This window comes from Meles meles, chromosome 12 (assembly GCF_922984935.1).
Source record: "Meles meles chromosome 12, mMelMel3.1 paternal haplotype, whole genome shotgun sequence".
NCBI lineage: Eukaryota > Metazoa > Chordata > Mammalia > Carnivora > Mustelidae > Meles > Meles meles.
The window spans coordinates 80,242,629-80,249,703 of NC_060077.1; the positions used below are offsets into that span (position 1 = coordinate 80,242,629).

Below are 7,075 nucleotides of genomic sequence, written 5' to 3' on the forward strand. Positions count from 1 at the left end.
CTGTCTACTACTATCCCTTTAATTTAAAATTTTTTGGTGATGAAGTGTACAGATAGGACTGATGCTCTCATACCAAAAGTATGATTTGCTATAATTTCAGAATCATGTTTATTAAACACCGCAAGGGCACTTTATTTCCTGTGAAATTATTCCAAATATAAAAAACAGGAAAATGACATAATAAACAATCCAGCAACATGACCCAGATCTTAAAAACAACATTTTTGATATATTTATTTTAGATTTTGGAAATGCAAAATAAAACATTTTAGAGATAGAGTTGGAGCTCTATGTCCCTTTGTATCTTTCAGATTTTTTTCCCCTCCAGCCTTCTCCAGAGGTAACAACCTATTATCTCCACGATGATTCCATGATTCGTGCAGCTTTGTTCATTCATCTTGACCTGCTGTACAGCAGTTCCCTTATGAATATTCTAAATCTAAACCCTTTTGGTGATCGATTAGATGATTATGAAGTTTGTTGGTGTTAAAACGATGCTGCTGTGAATGTGTTGTCTTCGCTTTGTAGGTCACTGGGCTCAAGTTTCTATTGCATATACATGTGGAAATGAGCTTTCTGGGTGATAGGGTCCCAACATTTTGCATTTGGTGGAAATTGACCAATTTCTTTTCAAGGTGGTTGTAACACTTTATACCTCCCTAGGGTTATTCCGACAGTGGACTCTGCGTCTATGCATACACTTGGTATTGCGAGTCTTCGAAATTTTTGTCAAGTTTTGCAGGTGGGAAGCATTAAGTCTTCATTGTTTGAAGTCTTTTAACTTTTTAAAAAAATATTTTATTCATTCATTTGATAGAGACACAGTGAGAGAGGGAACATAAGCAGGGGGAGTGGGAGAGGGAGAAGCAGGCTTCCTGCTAAGCAGGGAGCCCGGTGCGGGACTGGATCCCAGGACCCTGGGATCACGACCTGAGTGGAAGGCAGAAGCTTAAATGACTGAGCCACTCAGGCATCCCATCTTTTAACTTTTTGAAGGTTAGCTTTATTCAGATATAATTTGCATGCCATACAAATAGCCCTTTAAGAAGTGTGCAATTTAAAGGTTTTAGTTATTCTCACTTTTTAAAAAAACATTTTATTTATTCATTTGACAGACAGAGATCACAAGTAAGCAGAGAGGCAGGCAGAGAGAGAGAGAGAGAGAGAGAGGAAGGGAAGCAGGCTCCCTGCTGAGCAGAGAGCCCCATGTGGGGCTTGATCCCAGGACCCTGGGATCATGACCTGAGCTGAAGGCAGAGGCTTTAACCCACTGAGCTACCCAAGCACCCTTATTCTCACTTTTTAATGGTGTCCTTTTTCATGCAGAGGTTTTAAGGTTTGATGACGTTAAACTAATTGATTCTTCCCCTTAAGTGTTTATGCTTCCTGTATCTTATACGAGACTTCTTTCCCGAATATCACAATTCAAAAAAGTTATTCTCCTGCATTTTTTTTCTGAAACTAAAAAAATTTTGTTTTTCATATTTAGGGTTTTAATATGGACTTTTAGAACTGGTGTGAGTTTAGAGTCTACATTATCTTTTTTCATATGGCTAATCAATTGACCTCAAACTATTTATTGGATAATTAATTCTGCCTCACTGATTTATATGTTAGCTCAGGGATAGAGCGGGTTTCCGTATTTACTTTCTAATATGTTTTAACTATCCTTTTGTCTTTACCATGTCAAAATCTTAATGACTTAATCATTATACTTGATAATGATATTTTTTAATGAAGTTTTTATTTTAATTCCATTGTAATTAACATCCAGTGATTTAACAGTTTCCTGCATAATGATATTTAGCAAGGACATTTTTAGCAAGGACATTTTTCACAAAAAAAGTTTTGATTTCTTGGACCTTTGTTCCTTCAGATGAAATTTAACGTTGGCCTGCCAAGTTCCACACAAAAACTTGATGAAATTTGAAACTAGCTTCATTGAAGTTATTATTGACTAATTTGGAGAGAGTTATTCATTTTTGTTACAGAAGATATTCTCAACCACAAACATGGTCTATTAGGCAGCTTCCCTAATCTTTGTCCCTTTCTCCAATGTGAGAATTTGCTCATAAGGCCGTTTGTCTCTTAGTTCTGTTTTCCTTTCTGAATCATTCATTTACTCATTCAGAAATATTTACCGAGTGTCTCGTCTGTGCTATCTCATTAGCTACCCTGAATCCCACTGTGTGGAATTTCATTCAGAGCTGCCTAGTGACTTCATCTTCTCTTTCAAACAAAGCTATCTTTTTTGGCTTTTGAAGTTTTTTTTTTTTTCCATTTTATTTATTTTTTCAGCGTAACAGTATTCATTGTTTTTGCACAACACCCAGTGCTCCATGCAAAACGTGGCTTTTGAAGTTTTTATTTTAATTCCAGTTAATTAATATACAGTGTACAATAGAGTGATTCAATGCTCCCATACAGCACCTGGCGCTCATGGCGACAAGTGCCTCCTTCATCCCCATCACCTGTTCCACCCATCCCCCACACACTCCCCTCTGGTGACCATCAGTTTGTTCTCTAGAGCTGAAAGTCTGTTTCTTGCTTTGTCTCTCCCTCTCGCTCTCTTTTTTCCTTTGCTCATTTGTTTTGTTTCTTAAATTCCACATATGAGTGACATCGTATGGTATTTGTCTTTCTCTGACTGATTGATCTTGCGGAGCCTAATGCTTTCTAGCTCCATCCCTGTCATTGCAAATGGCAAGATTTCATTCTTTTTTATAACTCTTTCTGAGTTATATTCTATATTATATATAACAAAAATTCAGAAATATGTTTTATATAATGTATATTGAATAATATATTAAATAAATAAACAATATATTAAATTATATATTAAAACATATATTAACATAAATATAGAATTTGTGTGTCATTCTTGCCCAGGGGCCATGCTAATCTTACCTGTATCATTCCGATTTTAGTATATATATTACCAAAGTCAGCGCAAACAAGAGTATATCTTATTATTTTTTTCTTTTCTCTCTCTCTCTTTTTAAAAAAAGTTTGTTTAAGCAATCTCGACACCCAGGGTGGGGCTCGAACTCATAATCCTGAGGCCAAGAGCTGCACGTTCCACTGACTGAGCCAGTCAGGTGCCCCCAAACCACATTTTAAACTAAACTGGATGTTAACTTAAAATATGAGTGACTAATGGGATTAAACCCTTCTAATGTGTGTTTGCGATTATTAAATAGAGCTGTCCACATACATCAGTCTCTGACTGGTGGCTTGTACCTAGGAAATATTTGAGCTTCGGCGATGTGTTTTATGTCTCTTCCCTCTAGTTTATCTGCTGGAGTAAAGAAGTGTGAAATCAGTTATTCTTCTGTTTCCTGTTCCTCAACCTCCATCCACTCGGGAACTCCATTCAGTGGCCATCTGCGGGGAGAACCTCCATGGGCACAAGTCATCCTGCGTGTCCCAGACAAGAAGTGAGCTCAGAGGGCGTGTGTGGTGCACGACAGAATGGAGGGAGACTTCGAAGGGGACTCAGATGAAGTAAGGCCTCAGGGGGCAAGGCTAAGTGTAGAAACTCAGGACACAACAATCAAAACCGGGAGGAACGGAGACATTTAAACTGTCACTGCCTCAGACTTTGCTCACGTTTAGTTGTTCCTGGAAGAACACTGGGCAATAAGGAGATAACCATCGTGTTTCATATTAAACCCCGGTAGAGATGTTCCGTGACTTTTAACATACTGAGAACACGGTCTCTTCCTTCCACCATAAAGTGCAAAAGGCATTTTGATCCTCTGCTGGTAAAAATAAAAATCAAGAGGGGCGCCTGGGTGACTCAGTTTTTAAGTGTCCACCTTCAGCTTAGGTCCTGATCCCAGGGTCCTGGGATCAAGCCCTCCATCAGACTCCCTGCTTGGTGGGAAGCCTGCTTCTCCCTCTCCCACTGTCCTTGCCTGTGTTCCCTCTCTCATGTGTCTCTCTGTCAAATAAATAAATACAGTTTTAAAAAAAATCATGAAAATGATTCTTAATCTTTATGAGGACTAACTTCAAGTTTCAGAAACAGTCTTTTTCTTGGGGGGGTTAAAAGGTTATGTTTTTTTTTTTCTTCCTATTATTTAACTATTTTTTTCTCCCCTTAGTACATGCCCTCCCTATTGTCCATCACCCCCCACATCTCTCCTGCCCCCCTCCCCTCCGGCAACCTTCAGTTTGCTTCCTGAGCTTAAGAGTCTCTTGCAGTTTGTGTCCCTCTCTGGTTTCCTCCTGCTTTATTTTTCCCTCCCTTTCCCTATGATCCTCTGTCTTGTTTCTCAAATTCCTCCTATCAGAAAGTCTTTAATCTTCTAACTTAAAAAGTCACAAAGCATTTGGACCCCGTGGTTTTCCTTTTAACCACTTGAGAGAGAGGAAGTTTTTCAACTTCCTCGTGAATACGTATACATCATATAAAGACTTTTCAAGAACAAATAAATCATTTGCTATTGCAATGACTTTAAATAGTTGGTTTTTATTATTATTATTATTTTTTAATTTAAGGAGGGTGGAAATGTCTCTCTGTCTCTCTCTCTTTTTTTCCAGAATGAAATCACACTTGTACAGAGGTTGATAGACCTGATGGATATAACACACTTTAAGAGGCTAAATATCTTGCACTCAGAGAAAATTCACATTTTGTAAGAATCGTCTGGGTTTCCATTTTGCTTTTGTCATGATGGCTCCTTCAGGCCTCTGTTCTGAGCCTTCATGAACCTCCGCGCGAAGAGGAAGTAAAGGCTACACGCCCTGCCCGAGCCCGAGCACGGAGCAAGCTTTTGATAGCCGCTGTTCCTTGCGCGTGGATGGGTGTGAAATACAAATGCAGTAGCTTTTCTTCTTGCCAATGATAAAAAAGTCATTCTGACCACGAAAGCAGGAAGAAAATATGCTATTTTCTTTGGCTGTTGACTTTTTATTCTCTTGTCTTCCCTTTTTCTCACTGTCAATTTCCTCCTCCTTCTTTTGGGGCAGAATGATACAGAATACAAAGATTAAAAGGTAGCTGTGAGCTTTAGTGTGCTGGCTGAAGGCTGTCAAAATATCATGCCAATAAGCAGGCTCTGGGTGGACTAACGTTAGTATTAAAACTTTAAAATATATGGTCTTGGGCACCTGGGTGGCTCAGTCCTTAAGTGTCTGCCTTTGGCTCAGGTCATGATCCCAGGGTCCTGGGATCGAGCCCCACATCAGGCTCCCTGCTCCGCGGGAAACCTGCTTCCCCCTCTCACCCTCTCCCCCTTGCTTGTGATCCTTCTCTTGCTGTGTTCCTCTCTGTCAAATAAATAAATAAAATCTTAAAAAAACTGTATTATCTTTCTACTTGGCCATTGTGAGTGACCACCGGTGGTGAGTAAGCCTAAAGCCTCTTTGGACTCATCATTTCGTGTCACCTGTAGGGCTGAACTGTCACTCCTGTTCTTGGTACACTTTTTACATTTTTTTTTTTAAAGATTTTATTTATTTACTTGACAGAGAGAGAGAGAGCGAGTGAGTGTGAGCCTGAGCAGGGGAAGGGACTGTAGGACTACGGAACGGTTTGAACCTGCTGTTTTGCAGTTTTCAGAACATGCTTCCTCAGCAGCTGGAATTCAGAATTCTTCAAAGTTAGCCCGCAGAGAAATTAAGTGAAAAAAAAAAAAATCCTACAGCTAATAGTTGAAAACCTGGACTCAGTCAAGCCCCAATTTTTAAACAAGTCAGCTCTATTGTGGTACAGTTTATGCACAATAAAAATGCATTCATTAAAAAGGTACCTTTCAGGGGGTACCCGGGTGGCTCAGGCGGTTAAACATCTGCTTTCGGCTCAGGTCATGATCTACACATTCTGGGATCAAGCCCCATAACAGGCTTCCTGCTCAGCAAGGAGTCTGCTTCTCTCTCTCCTTCTTCCTCTGCCCTTCCTTACTGCTCATTCTCTCTTTCCCTCTATCTTTCAAATAAATAAATAAAAATCTTAAAAAAAAAGTACATTTCAATGATTTTTTGAAACATTTCTACATCCCTATGATTACCACCAAGATCAAAACACAACGTTTCCATTGTGTCAAAGAGTTCCTGGGCCCCGTCCAGGCACCCTTCCTCCCCATGCCACAACTGGGGCAACAACTGGTCTGCTTTCCGTCACTACAAATTAGAGGTGTCTTTTCCAGGGTTTCAGAAAAATGGAATCGCACAGTGTGTACTCTTTCTGTTTGCCTTCTTTTCCTCAGTATCATGATTTTGAGATTCATCTATGTTTTTTGAATCAGTAGTCATCCCAGCTTAGTTAAGTTGACTCTGTATAAATTACAACTCCCCTACAACTAGTTTGTTTGATTTTTTTTTTTTTTTATCCTTAAGTTGACACTTTGATTATGCAAGATATATGTAGGGTGAGGTCTGGGGAAGGTCTCAAACACAGAGCTTCTCTGCCATTTGCTCACGGAGTCCGAGCGCATCATCCTCCTGGTGTATCAGCATTCAGTGAACCTGCTGGGTGCATTCACCAACTAGGAAGCCCCGCTGACCTTCAGGGTCCAGAGTTATGTCATGTAGACATGATTGATTGACTCACCAGCCAAGAGACTGAACTCAAATCTCCAGTCCCCATCTCTTCCCTGGATTTCCGGCAGCCGAAAGCCTCAAACTTTCAGTCACGCGCTTGGTCTTTCTGTAGACTCCTCCCCCCCCCCCCATCCTGGAACTTTCTAGGGGCCCATCCTAAGCCACTTTATTAGCCTAACAAAAGCATTCTTTTTTTTTACTCAGGGAATTCCAGGAACCAAGAACAAAACATGTATGTCTTCTTCCTTGTACCACACCTCCCCACACTCATGCTCCCATGTCTCTCTCTGTCTAACTTATTTTACTTAGCAGAATGCTTTCAAGTTCCATCCATCTTATGACAAATGGCAGGATTGCCTTCTTTCTTATGGTTGAATAATATTTCACTGGGCATCCATACCACACCTTCTTTACCCCTTCATCTGTTGGTGGCCACTTAGGTTGTTTCCTTATCTTGGCTTCTGTGGATAATGTTACGATGTTCCTGAAAGTACAGATGTCTTTTCAAAATCCTGTTTTCATTTCCTTT

General features: G+C 40.0%; 1 pseudogene; it reads right to left on the bottom strand.

The window, feature by feature from the left end:
• Positions 1-2,841: 2,841 nt before the first annotated feature.
• LOC123954768 lies at positions 2,842-2,955 on the bottom strand (annotated as a pseudogene).
• Between the last annotated feature and the right edge of the window lie 4,120 nt (positions 2,956-7,075).